This window comes from Condylura cristata, unplaced genomic scaffold, assembly GCF_000260355.1.
Source record: "Condylura cristata isolate star-nosed mole 26May11 unplaced genomic scaffold, ConCri1.0 scaffold00027, whole genome shotgun sequence".
NCBI classification, from domain to species: domain Eukaryota; kingdom Metazoa; phylum Chordata; class Mammalia; order Eulipotyphla; family Talpidae; genus Condylura; species Condylura cristata.
In genome coordinates, this window is record NW_004567128.1 from 21,272,424 (window position 1) to 21,293,077 (window position 20,654).

A 20,654-nucleotide genomic window follows, 5' to 3' on the forward strand; every position below is an offset into this window, starting at 1 on the left:
TTTGTCTGTATTAAATCCTAGTCTAACATATTACAATCGGTGTTACTTAGAGCAAGTTACTTTGCCACTCCGTACCTCCGTCTCCTCACCCGTAGGAAGGGATAATAGCAGTACCCACCTCATAAGGCTGTCATGAGGAGTACATAGCTCATATATGGCAAATAATTTAGAACAGTTCCTGGCATATAGTAAGCTTTGAGGAATGTTACCCATTATGAGCAGGTATTGTTTTCAGGCTGACTTGATTTTTTAAAGACTCCTGAGACATCTACTTACTAATTTCTGAATGGATTTGGGGATTACCTACCACATCTGGACAGTAACAGCTGCACAAACTTGTTGGTCCTACTGACCTCTGGACATCATTGTTGAGGACACAAAATGTGTTCAGACAGAACTGAGTCCCAGGCACAAAGTGGTGGTCACTGAGTCTCTACCCCAGCTCACTGCCCTAGGCTGGGCCCATCACCACCTATGGGTGTACCTTCATGCTACCCAAAAGCTGTGCAGCCTTCTCAGCAGAGGCACACATATAATCATCTTCTGCATGGGCACAGACACATACCTAGGCACGCGCACACACACACACACACACACACACACACACACTTTGGGCACACTTCCTGCCACTGGCCTTTGCTGTAGTTACTCCTGTTGAGTCCCATGCCCCTGCCACCCTCTCACCCCATTGCTGATCTTACATTTCTTGGTTCTCCTCTCTCCCTGCCTTCTCAGGTGACACATAAACCCCCCTGATGATGCTTCCACATGAATAGAGAAGAGGGAGAGTAATGTCTCTCCCTGCTAAGTTACAATTGTGCATCTTACGAGAACTATTGGAAGATGGACTGTCTTTATCCTATCAAAGGAACAAAGACAATGATGTGCCTCTTACATGGGTTCTTTTGGAAGCGGGACCTGAGACTAACACTTGGGGGCAGGGCGTTCGCTTGAAAGCTGATCCCAAGAATCAGGAAAGAGGGAGCAGGGAGAGGGGGGCAAGAAAAGGGACACAGCAATGCAAATGTGTGTTAAAGTTGCCACCACAAGCAGCCAGGCTCTGACACTGCTGGGACCCCCTGAAGGGAAGCGGAAAGACGCCTCCCTGGTTCCTGTCCCCTAGTTCCTGTCCCCAACGTTAACCTTTTGGTTAACGTTGCACTCCTGTGTTGTTGTGCTCACTGGCCTAGATGGAGAGGAGAGTGTGGAGAGACTAGAGATCTACCCCTGAAGTGAAATGTTGCCAACTAGAAACCAACAGCCACCACCTGGGGCCAGCCATGGGATGCAACTCTGGGACCAGAGTACTGACAGTCGATGGTCGGTCAGGTATGAGGTGTGCAAGTGCAGGCATCTACAGTAACTACAGAGGTGGGGGGAGGGCCCATCCCCCCGTGTGCAAGATCCTGTCTGGGAAGAGCCAGGAGCATGGCAATGCCACCTTCCTGCCACTGCTGCCTTCTTTTCTCAAAGGACCAAAGAGACCCCAGGCTGGGCCAGATGTAGCTCTGTCCTGCCCAGCACCTGGAGCCCAGCTCCAGCACCCTGGCACTAACATATGACACTCCACCCTACCCACTGGCTGAGTTTAGCTATATTCTGGGATAAGCGTGGATGGCCAACCTCCCAGATTCCAGGGATGGCTATGGCTTGGGGCCCACTTTCCTCCTGACCTCATGATAGAGCAGCAGAGGGGTTCTGGAACGGCTCCAGCAGAGCTGCTCACTTCTCCTCCACAAGGGATCAAAGGAACTTCAAGTCAGCCCACCAGGACTCAAACAGGAGTCCCCTGATCTCTGGGGTATGATGGAAGGTCCTGTTTTATCAGTGTGAGAGACCTCAAGCTGGGTGACTGGAAACTGACATGCCTTCTATTTATTTATGAAATTTGTAACTGTGAAAATTAGCCTTAGAAGTTGTAGACCCATTACTATTAGCTTTATCGTCCTCCTAAGACATACCCTAAGGCATTCCTCCAGATTGAATCCTATTGTGCTTTGCAATAAACCCATAATTGATAATGCCACGGAGCTTTAATATGGATGGAGAAATGAAATCTAGAAAGTAAATACATTCAGAATTTTGCTAGCAGGCTGAATTTAAAACTGATTTTCTGAACCTACCAGGATTATTCCTCCTCAATAATGATTTAATTTGAGTGTGCCACCCTGAGAGCTCTTGGGGGTGGAAGCTGGGGGAAGGCAAGTTTAGCCTGGTTTCTCACCGGGCTGATCCTGCGTTTTGCACCTGTAAGTTTGTGAAGATAAAATTAAACTCCGGAATCATACCTGATGGACCAGTAAATAACACCGGCGCCGGGCCCTGGCTGCTGTTTCAGTGTCCTGATGCGATCACTTGTCACTAACGCTATCAGCAGAGGGGCCCTGATTCAGTTGCTTCTACGAGGCGAGCAATTACACCGTCTTTCTACATGAGCTGGGCAGCAGCAGGGAGGGGAAGACCAGAGAAAGGGAGGCTGTCTTCGTAAATGCTGGCCTGGAAAACACACTTGGGCTGCAGGTGTTGGGAGAGCCTCCACGGGTGGTCCCTCAGGCTGCCTCTTAAGGAAAACTGTTCTGGTGCCCCCTGAGGAAATCCATTTCACCTGCCTTCTAATAGACTTGCAGGACAACGGGAGGGGAGAGCCAGACAGCCACCTTCTCTAGGTCACATTCCATTGAAGAAAGAGCTGATGTCCAACTACCCGTTGAGCGGGATTACGTGGTTCAAAGTATGGTCCTGGAGCCTCACCACTTGGGCTCCCACCCCAGTTTTACCACCTAATGGTGTGGCCGTGAGACAATCATATAACTGCTCTGCAGTTCAGCTTCTTGATTTGTAAGTGAGGTGTTGAAGGGTGAGTGTCCCAGGAAGCTGACGCCAAGGTGGAGATTAAGGTATTCTTTAAGAATCAAAACTCCTGAAAGGGAAGGGAAGGAAGCAGGGTGGGTGGATGGGAAAATCATGGTGTGATGCAATTTTAAAAAATACTTCAGTCAACTACGAGGTGGCATTCCAGAGTTGGGGTGCAAGGTCCTGACCTTTAAATTCTTTATTCACAAAGGAGGTTGGAACCACACGTTTCCACTGCAGAAGAGAAATCAAGGAATCTGGTTTGCAAGCTTCGGTGGATTAACGCGTGCATACAGTTAATTAACACGTGCACGCTGATTACAACAGTGACTGGAACAGACTAGGCGCTATGGAAGTGTTAGCTTTTTTTTTTTTTTTTTTTTTGGTAATAACCCTGAAGTGGGGGCTGATTCAATAGATCACAGCAGGGGGAGCAGCTCTGCTATGTATGAAACTGTGACAAGCATTAGCTATTTTTATTATAAAGCACTTTGCCCTCTCCTGATTGAAAGGACCCATGTAATTGGCAAAATGTTGTGCACACTTTTTTTTTTTAAAGATTTATTTATTTGTTCATACAGAACTGGGGTACAGGCCAGAGGCTCAGGGGTGGCGAGAGGCTTCACCAGAGACAGAGTGGGGAGCAGAACAGGCAGATGGAGGAAGTACTCTGCTGAGGGGAGCAGCGGGCGGATCAGGAGAGGTCTGCCACGTCATGTGGTCACCTCCGGGGCAGGCGGGAATCGAACTCATGCGGAAGTGGCTTTAGCCCGCTGTGCTTTAACCCGCTGCGCCACCAGGGAGGGCCTGTTGTGCGCACTTTTACGGGGAATGTGTCTACGAGTTTGAAAGGAAACTTTGAGGGGTAGAAGGCTTCTGATCTGGATTCAGCCAGCCGACCTTTCTTCTTAACCCTCATGCGAAGAAGTAGGATCTGTGTCTGAAAGAGCGACACTACTACCTCAGGTGGTGCACTTCCTTCCTTGACTAGTTCTGGGTGGAGCAGCCAGACAAGGAAAAGCAGTGTTTTAGCCGGCTCAGGAGGCCATAACAAAATACCACAGACTGGAAAGTCTTAACAGCATATATTTTCCTCATGGTTCTGGAGGCTGGAAGCCTAAGATCAAAGTGTCAGCAGGGTTGGCTCATTCTGAGGCCTCTCTCCTTGGCCTGGAGATGCTGTTTTCTCTGTCTCCCCCATGGCCTTTCCCCATGTGTACCTGTATTGTACTCTCTTCTTGTAAAGACGCCTGTCAGACCGGACTAGGGACCACTCTAATGACGTCATTTTAACTCAGTCACCTCTTAAAAGGCCCCATCTCCAAATACAGCCACGTTCTGCAGGCTGGGATTTTGTCATCAGACTTTGAGGACACGTTCAGTCTATCACTGGTAGGTGCGTTCAGCCCCCTATTTCTCCTTCTAGGGACTGCTCACCCCTTCCTGCTGTACTTCCCAACCTCATTTTGTCCCTCCTCCCCATGCCAAGTGCTGTCTGACTGTGTCTCACCTGCCTGATCCATTTGTCCTCCCTAACAAATCTGATCTGTTTGTTGTCCTTCATGGAACTACTCTGAGTGACTGCTCTGCTCTGACTGAAAATCATTGTATGCTAAGGTATTAATGGCTGGTAAATGAGTCAGGCTTTTAATTGTATTTTTTTTTTACAGCACAGAGCTTTTCCATGAGATGTGGGTCACTTTTGTCGGTGGGAGGAAGATAAGACATTTTGTCACTGATGAGGGTTTTGACTTACTGGCTAGATAACACTGAGATTTTGTCATCATGTCCAAGGCTTCTGAGATTCTACTGTGCACTTGAATCCCCAAGAGATCTCGTTAGAATAGGGTCCTGATTCCAGGGGTCTAGAGTGGAGTCCAAGTTTCTGTATTCCATTCCAGCCCCTTTGCCCCAGACCACACATCGGAGCCCAAGAACCTAGACCATACTATTTAATTTAAAGTGTCTCCTATGATGCAACCTTCCTTGGCTGCCAGGGTTATGCCCTTGGGTCATGAGGATTCCCGTCACAAAGCCAGGAGAAGCAACCACAGAGCCTTCTCATCCTGTGGATCATGATACAGATCCCTGCTCTTCCATGCAGGTTAGAGGAAGGAGGGCGGACTTGACGGGGGGAGAGGAGGGGCTGCAAAGTCATGAGAAGTACAGAGTCTCAGCAAAGGAAGCTATGGAATAGCTTGTATACAACCATCAGCTTGTATTCCAATGGAATACAAGGACTCCCAGAAGCCCTATTGACCAAAACCAATTGTGGCTACCGGGTAGCCATTAGTCTACAAGCTCGAATGGAAAGTCAAGGCTGTGGGCTGAACAGGGGGCGGGAACAGCAAGCTGGAAATCACCTGGAAGAGGTGAGGGGTCTGGGGTGGGCCTATTGAATTTAAGGACTAAAGGAGCTAGACATGCCCCTGTGGTCACCCTGTTCGGGAAGATTTTGCAATCATGGTACAACTATTACATAATACTTTATTTATTTTCTCATTTTTACTCAATAAAGTACTAGGAAATTATAAAACAAGGCTTCTGGTCAGTACAACCTGAAGTTGCTAGTGTTTCTGCCAGAATAGATGAAATTCTAGCCCTAAGCAAAGGTATTTGGCTTGTTCGTGCTCTGGTGGGATTCTCAGAAAAATATATTTGGTTCCCCATTTAGACTCTGCACGTGTTGAAGTAGTTAGCATCATCTCATGACTCATAACCTTAGGATTCTGGAGTCAAGAGACCTGCTGAGTTCGCCCAAAGACATTAAAGATGACACATGGTCTGTATTGGAAAAGGGCAAGAAAAGCAGGTATAGGTTATGACCAAAGAGAGGTCAACCCTATCCCCTGAACCAAATAAAGGACTTTTTTCTAGCTGCTACAAGACAGATAATCTAGAAGAATGACATTCCACTGGACAAACATTGATTAAGCCCCTTTGAACAAGACTAAAGCTCTGATAGACTATGGGAGATAGAAATGACCAGATCCCTGCCCCAAGTGTCCCAAGTATAGGGGTCAGACTGGCAAAGTAGGCCTTGAATTGACATTGAGCCCTCTCCCAGCCATCTGACTTCAGGGCACATGATTCTGTAAAGGCCTTTCACTCTCTTCATTCTAAGATATTTTTTGATATCAATCCAAAATTCCACTTCATCCACTTTCATCCACCCACCTCTCTTCTTTCTTCCATCCACTGTGCTACAACCACCACCATATCCATTCTGTTTACCCACCAACCCCTCTCCAGCCTATCCATCCACCTACCATCCATGTTCTGGTCATTCACCCACCTGCCATTCATCATTCCTCCACCCGCTTGCTACCCAGTCCAGATCCATAGAGCTACACACCATGCATCCAATATCATGTCCATTCTCTGGTCATCAACCACCCACCACCTGCCCATCTCCCCCATGGACCCACCATGCATCTAGCCATTCATTCACCAACCCACCCATCTCCCACTCACCTATCCTTCAGACCCACCTGCTCTCCATTCACCCATAAATCCACCTACCTAATATCCACACAGTTTCCACCCCTCCACTTATGGATATTTATCTATGTGCCCTCTTTATTCATTCAGGATTTCTTGAGAGATAGAGTGTTAGGTGCCAGTTTATATCCTCTCGATAGTCACGGGTCAGCATATGAAAGTAATAGTAGTTGACAAACACTTTACTAGAGAAAAAGAGCAGGAAGAATTAGTGATCATTGTTGCCTGGTAGCATCAGGAAGGATTCTCATCTGACAAGGTATCTGAATTGGGTCTAGAAGATACCTAAGGTTTTATCAGTCATTCCAGGTAGAAGGAAAAGTCTGACCTAAAGCTTATGGAGGGGTGAAGAACACTCTCAAATTTAGAGAGTGGTTGTAAGCAACTGAGACTTAGGTGATAGGAATGAGGGCAAAGACTGGTGGGAGATGAGGTTAAATTGGCTACCCCTGGACCAGCTGAGAAAAAGACTTTATCCCAATGTTATCGAAGTTACACTTCATTCCAAAAAAGCCAGTCATCAAAGTGCCATGACCGTGACTTGTGCTTCAAAGTAATTTTTGGTGACAGTCATTAAGCTGAGGCAGAGGGAAGAAATAAGATGCAGACAAACCAGTTAGAAGATGAATGCATTATTCTAGATAAGTGATGACAGGGGGCTGACTGTGGAAGTAGAGAGAAGTTGACAAACTTTGCAAACAATTTAGGTGCTTGGGTCATTTGCATTGGATGTTTCTACCAGGGATCAGAGAATTGATGGTAAGGTCACTTGCTGAAATGGAGACCTAGCAGGAGGAACCAGATGGTGCAGTCAGAGGATGAGAGGGGAGAAGAGTCATCAGCTATGTCTCGCTGAGCTACATCCAGGTGGGCCTGAAATGCTGGTGGCAGGCAGGTATTCAGGCTGGAGCTCAGAAGAGGTGCCCTTCAGGTGACAGATGTGGGTGTGAGCATTAGGGTTGTGTAAAAAGAGCAGAAGGACAAAATAGTCCCTATGGGGAGCACTAGGGAACTCTTTACCAGTGGAGTCTGAGAAAGAGTCATCAGTAAAAGAGGAAACAAGGAAACTGAATCTCAGATGCCAAGTAAGAGAATGTTTTCATAAATATTGTCATTATTTTGTGTGCTATTTTTGTTATCATTTAACTTTCTGTTTTGAAATAATTTTCGACTCACCGAAAAGTTGCAAAAATAGTGCAACATTCTCATATTTCCTTCACCCAATTTTCCATAATTTTAATGACTTACATGATCACACTACACTTAGAAAACCCAGAAAATTAATGTAGGCACTCTGCTATTAACAAAATTACAGACTGCATTCAAAGCTCACCAGCTTTTCCACTAACATACTTCTTTTCTGTTCCAGGATCTAATCCATGATCTCATTTTTTTCCTTGCAATTTTTGAGGTAACATTAGTTTACAGCACTGTGTAAGTTTCAGGTATATACTTCCCACCTCAGCAACTGTGTATGTCACCCCATGCCCACCAGCAGACGTCAGTCAGCATCCAGCACCGATCAGCCCTCTGCATGTTCCCTCCCCACTCCGTCTACTCTGCCAACCTCTATTCTGCTGTCAGTTTCAGGGTTTGTTTTTGTTTTATTTGTTCAATTCCTTTTTTTCCCCTTTATATTCCTCAAATGAGTGATGCCATGTGGTATTTCTTTCTCTTTCTGACTTATTTCACTTAGCATAATGCCTTCAAGGTCCATGCATGTCACACATGACAATATTTCATCATGACTAGTATTCCATTATATATATCTTGATATGGCAAAAGGACTTTGCAGCTGGGATTTAGTTGAGAAATTTGAGATGGGGAGATTAGCCTGGATGGTCAGGACGGGCTCTGTGTAACCCACTCAATTCTTCCCAGGATTAAGATGCAGACATCTTTGGGGGCCATCATCCTGACAACCACATTCCCGTGCCTGCAAGGAGGAAATGTCTGTGAAGCTTCTAGCACAGGGCCTGGCACACACGAGACATTAGCTCATGCCACCCAGGATAGATTTTCCAGCTCCACCGGCTAACAGAGGGGTCTGGCTGTGAGCAGAGCAGGCCCTAGCTCAATGTTCACTGACAGTCATGGCTGGGCCAGGTCAAAAGACGGTAGATGTGACATCTGCTGAACCACAGACGAGTGAGTGGCGCTCAGTCTGAGTGGTCACAACCAGGCTCTGCAGTGACAGGCTGATCCCCTGCGCTGAGTCTTGCCCTCCTTGCGGGGCTGGGCTGCCCATGCTGATGGGTAGGGGGCCCTTCAGAGCAGGCAGAGATTGTTGGCGGAGCGCGGCTGGGAGCATGGCCGTGTCACTTCAGCCTGTCCAGTCAGGCCTCAGTCAGGTTAGGGTAATAGCTGGGTCAGTCTCCTCCCCTCATTGTCCCCCCCACCCCAGAATTAGAATGACTGGACATGATCCCATTCTGTATTTACTCACATCTTCTTAGTCTCTTCTAGCCATGCAAGAGAGGGTCTTGAAGAGAAAGGAATAGTTTCATGTGAATGCTAAGTCTGCTGGGATGACTACCACAGAGATGTCACTAGGTGTGATGATTGTTGGAATCTATTCTAGTTACTATTCCATCATCACAAAATGTAGCACCTTAAAACAACAACAATCATCTTATTATCTCTGACTGTTTCGAACAGGGCACAGCAGAGAGACTGCCTCTGCTCCACAATGTCAGGGCCTCACCAGGAATACTCCAAGGCTAGAGGCTGGAACCATCAGGCATTGACTTGGACCTTAGCAGAGCTGGATGTGGGGCTGTGAGGTTGAAGAGGGAAAAGGAATGACAGCAATGTGTGGCTGTATGTTAGGGGAGCAGTCTAGTGGGGAGATGGGGAGTCCTAGGCCAGTGAGAGATGACCACTCCTTACCAATAGTTCCAATGAGATGGAGTAAGACCAGTTTATCGTCTCCTTCTTGGATACCTTTGTGTTGTATTCCCCAACAGTGTTATTGGTACTTGGAATGAGAAATAGAGCTGGGATTGGGGAGGGCCAGGGGGAAGACTACCAAAGATGGTAACAAGATCACAAAGCTAATGGTAGCTGGCAGGGTCCAAACCAGTCTGAGAAGAAAAGTGTGTGTGGTGAGTAGAGGGGAAGGGAGAGAGCCTAGAAGTCCTGCTGACACAGCAGGGGTGAAGGAGTAGGAGGAAAGAAAATAGTGTCAAGAGGGAAACCCAAGCTCCCAGGTTTCACATGTCTTGACGAGAGAGGAGGTGTTCTTTCATCCAACACAATTTGCTGCAGCTCTTCACTCTCTCCTCCAGTTCTGTCTTCACCTGCTCCCTAGTTGATGTTTCTCCTGAAGTCCCCACCCGTCCCCACCCACTCAAGACACACACACACATACACACACACACTCAACCTCCTGCAGGTCCTCTGAAGCCTGTGTTCCTAGGATTTCCAGTTAGGGTGTCCCAGAAAATCCCTGGCAGCTGCTAACACACAACGGAGGGAGAAAGAAAAGTTCAGAGTATGGAGAACAGGAAATGAGTCCCCCAGGATGAAGGCACCAAGGAGTCCTGGGCAGAGTGGGGGGCCCAATCCCTTGACACTCCTGAGATCTAGCATGTTGGTATATGAAATGGGGGCACTTATTTCCATGGAAAGCTCCCCACAGTCTTGTCACCTGGCACATCCTGCCTGGTGGTGGTGACATAAAAGCAACTTGAAAGAAAACCAAACTAGAATAATGAGGAAGTTCATATACATGAACTAAAGCAATCATTATTTTACCTTTTAAATGAAATCTGGCAATCTTTCTTGGTGGTGGTTGGTGAAGGGAGGCAGGAAATAAAGGACAATTTTGTTTCCCAGTCCATGGGGCTCAACAAGTTTCTAAAAATACAGTTTTTTTATATTAGCTAAATCATAACTCCAATAATAAGCTTTCCCACTTTCTGGTCATTTACTGCGTTCTAGGCACAATGGTGAATGTGTTTCCACATCATTCTACTTAATTCTGTAGCTCTCTTTTGAGATAATTGTTGAAATTCTCAGTGTACAGCTGAATCTTATAGTTCAGATTTAAATAACTTGTTCAAGATGACACCGTTAATGCTAAAACTAGGATTTGAAGCCAACATTATTTGATCCCCAAACCCAGCTACTCCTACTCGTCATTATGATGTATGGGAAAGTGGGAAAGGAAGAAACATCATCTCCCAAAGCTACATTGGGCTGTATCGTTTGGGTATGTTTTCATCTTGCCTTTTTTTTTTTTAAAGATTTATTTATTTATTCATACAGGCCAGAGACAGAGTGGGGAGCAGGACAGGCAGATCAACTGAAGTACACTGCTGAGGGGAGCAGCGGGCGGGTCAGGAGAGGTCTGCCTCGCCATGTGGATCACCTCCGGGGCAGGCGGGGATTGAACTCATGCGGAAGGGGCTTAAGCTTCTTAGTACAGTGTTTTAACCTGCTGCGCCACCAGGGAGGGCTCTCATCTTGCCTTTTTATACGTTTCAATTTACGTGTGTGATTGTGAGTGGAAGTCTATGTGATTATCATATCCCCTGCTTTGAGAAAATCTCCCCAGTTAGTTAAAGCTAATCTTTCCAGTTAGCTTTAAGTGATGTTCCTTTTTCCACATACCATTCTACCTTCTTGGTCTTCATTTTGTAACAGATTCAAAATGTCTCATCAGTAAATACCCCACAATTTAGTCTATCAGCACCTTGTAGCCTGAAGTTTAGATGTTGGAATTTGTAATTTTGCTGCATTAGCATGCTTACGTTTTTCCAAGGATAAAGTGTTTCCCCCATGCATACAGTTTCTGACCATTTCCTTAGATTAGATTCCTTTGGATACAAGTGGAATTGCTGAGTCTAGGCATATGGACATTTTTATGGATCTTCATTCGTATTTACCAAATGTCTTCCCAACGTAGCTGCAATAATTGACGTCATCAGCAACAATTTCACCAAACCCTCAAGAGCACTAGGTAAGTTTTGAGGCAATTTTATTGGGGAAAAATGGCACCTCATTATTTTAATTTGCAATTATTTCCTTACTAATGAGGCATGACACTCTTCTAAATGTTGGTGAGTTAGTTGTGTTTTCTCTTCGGTGAATTATCTGCTCGTGCTCTTCGCCACTGAAATATTAGCTTCCAGGGTTTGTCTTCCCTTCCCTCTACACGAGGAAGGGATTTGCTGCAAGTATTTTATAAATATTGCGTGCATATATATGATTTATATGCAAACAAATATTTTTATATACAAAGTTAAATTGGTTGGCCTTTTTCCTCGCTGGTCTATTCTATCATTTCAACATGTAGGAAGTTCCCCTTTCCTCAGAGGCTTGCTAAACATACACTTCTATTTCCTTATGCTTTCCCTACTAGGTTAAAAAAATATGTCTCCCTTTTATTGGTGTGATACTCTTTTGTGTATATATTGAGAGGGAAGGGACCACTAACTCTAAGGAAGCCCACCAGCCCAAGCTTGAACAATGAAATTCATAGATAACACAACCACAAACAGAAACCAACTAATCATTTGGAATTATTTCTCTGCTAAATCTTTCCAAAGAACTGATAGATTATGTCATAAAATTGACTGGGGAAAGTTTATTTCCCTTGTCCAGCCTTTGGTTGAAGGGCTGATAAACTGTGAAATGACTCAAAGAGCAGACAAAGGGTCTGGGCAGCCAATAAACTGCTCAATAAACTCTCCTCTCCCCAACAGTTGACAGGTACATGTGGAACTCCAAGCACCAAGCCAAGAACTCACCGACATGGTAGGAAGTGGGGGCTCACGCTTCATCTCGACTTTTCGAGCATCTATGCAGAACTTGACTGTTGGCCAATGGATGGAGCCTCCTCAGACTGCCCTTCTATCATCTCCTGCTCTCCTCCGACCTCTTGGAGTATTCCACCATATCCTTAGAGGAACTCAAATGATTGTGTGGTTTCAGTTCCCATCCACATGTGGGTGACTACAAAATCCACATCTCCTCTAAGACAGTTCATCCAGCTGTTCACAGGACCTCTCCACCTGAAAGTCTCCTCCCTGGATGTTGAGCCCATAGGACCCCAACGGAGCTCTTCAGCCTGCCATGGCATTACCACCCAAATAGTTCTTTCACCTCTGTCTCTTGGATCCACTGGCTCAGTGAATGGGCCTTGTTTTTCATCTGTTAGCTCCAAGTGCTAATCTTGGAGTCAGACTCTCCTGACTTTTCCATACTGCTCTGACCCAGGCCATTCTAATCCTCTTCCTCAAATTTCTTAAATTTATTTCTGCCAATATTGTCCATGTACCACCTCCATGGCAAGACACACAGTCTCTTCTGTGATTGTGTCTACACTTCCTTTCTTAGTTCTTTCCCCTCCATCACTGAGACCCCCCCCCCAGAAGTTAGGTAAATTGTGGTTCCTTCAACTGTACCAAGTTTTTGTATGCACTGTTCTTTTAGGCTGCAGTGTGGTCTTCATTTCCAAGACGTAGGTTGTCTCAATGGGTCCAATGGGCTCCATGGGGCTTGAATCTAATGCGCTCTCTGTGCAGGTAGAGATGAGAACGAACCCCACCGGCCCAACCCCTCCCACTCTCTCCTTGGGGTGCAAACCATCTTCAGAAACAGACATGTTAGTCAGTGAGGTTCACTTTGATGAAGGTAATGGTTGGTCTCAACCCAGATCAGAAATCTGGATAAAGTCTTCTTTTGCTTTTTAAGGCTATTTGTGGGCTGCTGACTTGTGAGAAAGCCAAGATGAAAATACAATTTGATTTCTATTTTTTAAAGAGAAAACTCGCATGTATTTCATTCTTCACACTTGGATGCTCTTTAGTATTCTTTGTAAGATTCTTTCTCCAGGGTGGCTTAGCTGAGCTCTGTGGCTCTCACAGAAGTGGCAGGGCCAGGCCTGCGTTTGCATACATAATCAGAACTGCCTGTCTGAGCTGGTCTCCCCAGGAGGCAGCTTGCCTGGGGGGAGGCTTGAGCTACCCCTGCAGATGTGGGTGGCACCTTCCCAGCGAGGAGGGCCCCTGACACCTCGAAACAACACTGTTGCTGAATACCAGTTGGGTCTTCATGTGGCCAAACCAGGCCGGTAGACTTTGTGTCCCTGACCTCCGACTGTTGTAACATTTGGGGGGCAGCTGCTGTGTGCAAGGATCTGTGTGGCAATGAAGTCCTGTCTTAGTTTGGGGTCCCCTCCCAAAGCAAACTCAGAGACAAGGCCTGAGATGCAGATGGCTTATCCAGGAGAATACCTGGGAGGCCCAAATGAGGGAGTGAAAAAAGTGAGACAGGGGAGGAAGAAAAGCCAATGACAGGCGTTTTAATGAGCAAGTTGCTGCTGTGGGCAATTGGGGCGCACTTTCCCTGAGGACACTCTGAGACACAGTGTAGAACCTGCAGAGAATCCTCCCTCACAGGCCAGGAAGCCTGGGGCATCAATCCACCAACTGTCATCCTTAGGGTCTTTAACTCCTTGGCCCCAGGGGATTCCCTCTCCTGCATTTCAGGCTGGTGCTTTCCTGCAGCAGAGCAAGCTCCTAAGTTGCTGGAGAAACCCTGAGAGCCGGAAGTGGAGAGAGGCGGGCCTATGAGCTAGGAAATTGCCAGTAATTGGAAATTTCCCACCATGGCCACAGGTAAGTCAGATGGCCAAGGCAATAAAGACCAAGGGGATACAGAATGGGTATGGACAGGGCCTGCTGCAGGTGGTGAGATGGCATTGTCCTGATCCTCTGCCTTCCAAGATGTACCACCTTATGGGAAATACAAGCTGGCTAGCGGTCAGGCCATTAGCTGCAGGGATAGGCCTGACTCGGAGAAAGATACATACAGACCACGCGGGGGCTTGCAACTTGCTCTGGGCTGGGAGAGTTGAAAGATTAGTGACATCTTCCAGGAGAAGATATTTGGGCTGAGCCTGGGAGGAAGCACGTTCCTCAGGAGAAGGAGGAGCAATGAACTTCAGGGAATGCAGGGGCGAGCCTCAAACGTGCAAGGCGTGTGCAGTGAAGCGCGGGCCGCCTGGCACGGCCAAGGCTTTGGCTGCTTTACAGGAAGCAGTAGGAGATGTGGCCAGATTGTAAGCTGGGGCCAGATTGTGCAGGACGTTGAACATACCAGAGGAAGACGTCTACAGTGCAGCCCCCGGGAAGCAACGTAGGCCTCGCATGCTTAAGGAGGGACAAGTTTGGAGCCTTTAGAAAATTCACTCTGAGACAGTTTGGGGTATGGACTGGATGGTGGCAGGTGAAATTGGAGCCCAAAGATCAAGATCAGGAGGTGTCTCAGTCAGGCCCTGGGCAGGAAACAGATGGCACTGTCAAAAGGAGTAAAGGTCCCATGGCTACAGAAGAGAGCTACTGAACAGGAGCTGGAGGCTTAGGCCAAGGAAAGATGCCAGAACCAGCTTCTCTCTGGTGGGAAGGCTGATGAAGCCAGGACAACAAATAGTCCAGTCTCTGCCCGCTGACGCTCTGAGCTCTGGTCGGAGACGGACATTGGTCAGACCCGTCAGAAGCGGGGTGACAGGACTGCTCAGCTTTTGCCTCCCACAGATGTCCAGCTTCCAAGGCTCAGGGCAGGGTAGAGTTTCACTGGGTGGGCCTGGGGAGGTCCCCCCAATTGACCAGATCAGCGATGATAGTAGGTGAGGTTGGCATTGAGAGCAGGGAGTTTGAGGAGCATTTTCCCTCGCTGCTGAGTGACCTCAAGATCACTCAGAAGATTATTGTGGGGTGTCAGTCTTCCTACCCCTAGAGGATTATTTTGGGGTGTCAGTCTTCTTCCGGTGAGCACATACTTCTGAGAGGGATACAGCTTTGTCTGTTATGAACCACTGACTTGGTGGTAAATGGAGTGTTGCTGGTGATCAAGGGGAAAGTCTGAGTGAATATTTAAGAAGGGCCTAGGGAGGGCAGCTGTTGCAGATTTCCATGGAGCTGTACTGGAACTGTGGTAGCCACAGAGCAATGGGAAGGGGAGACAGCACATCTCTGGGAACAAAGGGCTAAGAAGAGGAATGTGGGAAGACCCTGGAGAAAAGCTTAGTCTGGGCTATAGATGCTAAGGCCTGATCTTATCCAGGACTCCATAGAGTCATACAGAAAAAGGCCAGCAATCCCACCTGCGGTCCAGGCACTGTGCCTGCCACCCCACACAAAGGCCTGTACAGAAATAACCCTCAATAGTAGTCTGATAGGGCTGTCACAAGCTAGTGCCACAAAGCAAGTGGCTGAGGTGGCTGACATAAACACGTGTCTCCCAGCTTCCAAGGCTGGAAGTCCAAAGTCAAGGGGTGGCAGGGCCATGCTCCTTCTGAAGGTGTTGGGGAAGATTCCAGATCTCTCACCCTATGTCTGATGACTCCTTGACTTGGGGCAGCATCTCGCCACCCTCCACATGTGTTCTCCTTCTCTGTTTCTATCACTTTGTCAAAATCTCCCTTTTTATAAGGACATCAGTTTGTCCTGGATTAAGGCCCACATCGAGGACCTCATCTTAACCTGATCATCTGCGAATAACCTGTTTCAAAATGAGGTCATATTTAGAAGTACTGGAGGTTGGGCTGTATTTTTTTGGAGGAGGAACACAATTCAAACCATAACACTCACCAATATTCCTAAGGAGTTAGCATGACCCACTTGTCCCGAAGTCGACCTTTGCATTGGAGTACAAGGAGTCTTGGGGATGCTGACATTAAGTGAGCAATCTTTCTGAATATAGGCTGACTTGTGTCCTGTACTTTGGGAAAGGAATATTTCCTGAAGGGCATCAAAGGAATTTTCTAAATAGACCGCCCATTCACAGGCAAAGTGTAGACATGGGAGCGCCACAGCTGTATTGCAACGCTCTGGAGACTATATTGGTAATTCCGAGCTATTTATTAGGAGCTTGAGTCATGCCAATGTCTGGATTTGGAATCCCCCAAAGTAGACCCTGAGACAAGGATTTGAGTTCATTTGGGATGTGATCCAGAAAGCACCGTGAGGGGGTGGACCAGTGTCACGAGGCAGGCCCGGGGACGCCCAGGCTGCTGTTGACCTGATTGTGTGACTATCTCCTTGGCGGTCCCGGGATAACTCTGCCTGTGATGACATCAGACTTCGCTGATGCAAATGTCTCTTGACGATGGTCATGATGTCCCTTTCCCTGTCGCTTGTAAAACTTTGTCCCCCATTCCTATCCCACCCTCCAGACCTTATTCCTCATCCCACTGTTACGTGATCAGACTTACCAGCCCGTAGGCTTTCAATAAATGGATCAAGGGCATCTGCTCAAGCAGCAGAGTCTCGCCTTGCAAACCTGCTCACTACTGCTGTGTCCCTCATTGGAGTCCTGCTGCAAAGTGGCAACCAAGTTGCCATTGCAACAGCAGCTCTTGAGCCTCAGCATAAAAATATGAAATAGGGGTTACCCCCAATTTATGAAGAAATGAAGGCGCAGGGGGGTTCAAATACATTCTAAAATTCACCAAGTCAGTAAATGGTTGATTCGGGATTAGAATCCATTTCTGTAAGATTTTTAAGATTCTCATCACAACACTAATGACTGTTCTACTGCCATGTTTCATGTGATAGTCATCAGAAAAGATGAGCTGGTTTTGTTTGTTTTTCTAAGGTGGGTTTGAATCAAATGCTGACGCTAAGTGGAGACACAGTGGCCCCCTGGCAGGTGGCTTACCCCCCAGTCATCAAACTTTTGAATGCTACCTTAATGAATTCCCTTGGGTTTCTCCACAAAGTGCCCTGAGATTTGTTTTGGAGGAGGTTGGAGAGAAGGATGAGGTGATGCCGAAGCCCCCTACCGAGGCGCTTGAGGCGAAGTGATGGGTGGCAGGACATAGGCTCAGGCAGCCAGACCCAGTTTCAGTTGGTTCCTCAGTGGTTCCGGACCTCTGTGTAGTCTCCCTTTGCCAGGCATGCTGCTGCTTGTCCCTTCCCAGCTGTTCACAAGGCCTGGGGCAGCCCCGAGACCCTGCTGAGGGGCCTGCTTAAGTCTCTCGCCACCTACCGCTGCGATGACATGCTCCCCCTGGTTGGCGTGGAGTGACAGTGATAGATTAAACGCACCAATTAAATTAGATCCTATTTTAAAAAGCTTGAGCTGGATTTACTTTTAATTATAGTGCTGTGCTCGCTGATGAGGTATTGTCGAGGACTTAACAATTGGTTGATTGTGCATCCGAGTGTTCAGAGTGTGGTTTCTGGGGAGAGACTGGGGAGGGCTTTCTTCCTAAGAAGCTTCTTGGGATGAGACAGAAGGGAAGAAGTAGGCAGGGAGGGAGGGAGAGAGGAGGAGATGTCCTCTCTCCACTGAGAACTCGTCCCTCTTCTCCTTGTTTTCTGCTTTATGAGTCCCATGTTACTCAGAGATTTAATCAGCCCAGTGCAGGGGAGAGAAATGGACCAGAGGCCACAGAGCCAGTTGGGCTTGGGGCCCCACTCTCCCTCAGCCCCCACTTGACTGAATGTGTTACCTCTGGTCAAGGTAACTGTTGTCTGTTTCATTCATTCATCCATTTGTTCATTCATTTTAGTGGTATTTATATGAGATTCTAGAAAGTGCTGGCAATGTTCTAGGTGCTAGGACTGGAGTGGTGGATAAAAAAGAGGGGAAAAAATCTCTATCCCAAAGAAGCTTATATTCTAGTGGTGGGAGCAACTGTGGGTGCAATAAAAAAGTTTATCACATGTCACTCTGCTGTGATAAATGAGAAAAGAAAATTCAGGTAACAGAGGTTACTTTAGACGGTGGTTTAAAAGGTCTCTCCGGGGCCCTCCCTGGTGGCACAGCAGGTTAAAGCACAGCACTAAGAAGCTTAAGCCACTTCCACATGAGTTCGATCCCCACCTGCCCCGGAGGCGACCACATGGCGCGGCAGACCTCTCCTGACCCGCCCGCTGCTCCCCTCAGCAGTGTACTTCGTCGATCTGCCTGTTCTGCTCCCCTCTCTGTCTCTGGTGAATCCTCTCACCCTCCGCATCTCTGGCCTATACCCCAGTTCTATATGAATAAATAAATAAATCTTTAAAAAAAAAAAAAGGTCTCTCCGAGGGTGACAGTTGAGTAAATTAATGAAGGAAGTGTGGGGTCATGGCTGTTGGAGGAACAGAATTCTAAGCCAAGGCAGGAGTGAATACAGACTACCCGGAGGCAGGGGGGCGCCCTGCCCCCTGGCTTCCTGTCTTGCCACCACTTACACCCTGGCCATGGGGTGGCTTCTTTCTGCACTGAGAGAGGTAGGTTCTTTGATCTTTGGCATCACCCTACCAGGGGTCTGATTGACAGAAGCGTTGATCACGAACAGCTTTGCCCCAGTGGGAGAGTGTGCTCCAGGCACGGATTAAATGACCCACCTTGGCAGTGGCCTTTGAGGACACTACTTTAGGTAACGGACTGTTGTATTATAAAGAAGAAAAGTCCAGAACAAAAGCCAAGTTTATGTCTACACTCTTGTTCTCGAAAAATCCCTTGGAGCATCGATCCAGAAAGCTGCCTTCAGGTTCCTGCTTCGCCTAGAATGTTGTCCCTCCAACAGGCAGATGACAAATCCAGGGGACCGCGCCACTCTGACCTGGGATACAAGGGGGAAACACTGGTACAAGACCTCACAGAACCTTGTGGCTAAGGGTAGGTGAACGGCGAAGCTTTACGAATCATGGAATCATACAAGGAAGGCGCAAACAGCTTAGGAAAGAGTCAGACAATTCCCCAGTCTCGACCCCATTTGTGAAGGGATACTTTCACATGTTAGCAGCCCCTTAAGCCCAAGGTCCATTTGCTGGGGACCGAAGCCAAGAATTCAGAAATTGGGTCCTATTTAACAAACCAAGAGCTTTATTGCCTGTCAAACAGTGGAGAAGGGGTAACTCGTGCTCAAAAGAAAGAAAAAGACTTTCACTTCTTCCAGAGCTGCAGGGAGGACTTCGTACCTCATCTGGGGGGCTGCGACATCACAGTACGTCATGGATTAAGGCTGGAGTCTCACAGAAGTTCTCACACACCTGGCATCTTGAACATGCCCCTTCCCTGCCTCTGTGGGCACTCAGTTGCCATCTTGGTGCAGTTCTGTCACTACCCCACTCCTATCTCACGTTCCTGAAAGAGGGCACAGCTTGCTACAAATATTCTACCTCACAGGTACAAAATCCCTCCTCAGTTTTATTCTACTCCTTGCTCTTGAGGCTCACAAGGCAGAGATCATTTTTCTTCCACTGTATTTTTTTCATGTGTGTGCACTTCACAAGCTCAGGTAGAATACAGGCCTCAGCGTACACCCGCCGAGGGCAGGGAGCCAGGGCATTGATAGACCCAGTCCTGTCCTCAGTGGTGAAGGGTTGCTTATGAGGGCACTAGGAGGGTGTTAATATTCTAGCACTTCTGACACTTTCAACAGCAGCAAGCAAAAGACACTTCTTGGTTGAAGAAAGCCCTGAGGCAAAGGAACTGAAAGCATGGCGGTTGGAAGTTGGATGGCATTCACAAAAGTGGTAAGGGCCAGGGGAGATGGACAAGATTCTGAGGGCAACTCTCGTATAGCCTCTCCCACCCCAAAGAATAGCACCTCCCCAGATCAGGCTTGCCAACATTTGACCTTGAGAATGGGCCCCAGACCCACACCAGAGAGGGCCAGCCCTCCGCAGCAGGTGGTAGGTCTGCTCTCTGGCCTGAGTAGTAACGGGTGTGAGCATGAGGAAGGGATGCCCTGCTGAGGGGCCCTGAAAGTTCAATAGACGGTGGTGACACCACGCACTCAGCCCCTCCGATAGTGGATGGCTCTGTGTGAAGCCCCCTGCAGGGGATCCCATTTCCTGACTGAGCAGAGCGGCTAGTAGTGTTACCATGGCAACAGACCCCGCGCCCACCCAAGGACCCTCCAGTGATAGAAGAGATGAAGCTGACTAGGATTCCAGGGAATGCACCTCTATGGCAGGGGGCCAGAGGCAAAGATAGTTGGTTTTCCTTGCTCTTGACACTGTAATTGTGACCCATATTACACACTCTCTCTCTCCACCCTAAGCTGGTTGGGGCCCGGGGAAAACACCTGTCACAATGTTATGCCGACTTGCTGTGTAAGCAGGAACAAGTGGGTGTCTCTGTTTTCCCCTCCATAAAATGATTCAGATGGTACCAGATCCTTGGCCTCCACCGTGGGAGGCGGCAAGAGCTGACGCAAGAACGTCTGCAAGGCATTTGGAGCATCTTGAAAGAAAAAGGTTGTCAAGAATTCCTGTTATGAAATGCTCAATTTTTTCTCTCCTTTTTCATTTGGAATCTTGTGAGTGCTCAAATTGTATTGAAGGCATCTCAAG

General features: G+C 47.6%; 1 long non-coding RNA gene across 1 annotated transcript in view; it reads left to right on the forward strand.

The window, feature by feature from the left end:
- The window catches only part of LOC105854153, a 124,220-nt gene extending 106,043 nt beyond the window's left edge, over positions 1-18,177 (forward strand). The window contains exon 6 of the long non-coding RNA XR_001145863.1: positions 12,063-18,177. This is a non-coding gene — a long non-coding RNA (uncharacterized LOC105854153). The remainder of the gene's footprint in view (positions 1-12,062) is intronic.
- Positions 18,178-20,654: the final 2,477 nt, after the last annotated feature.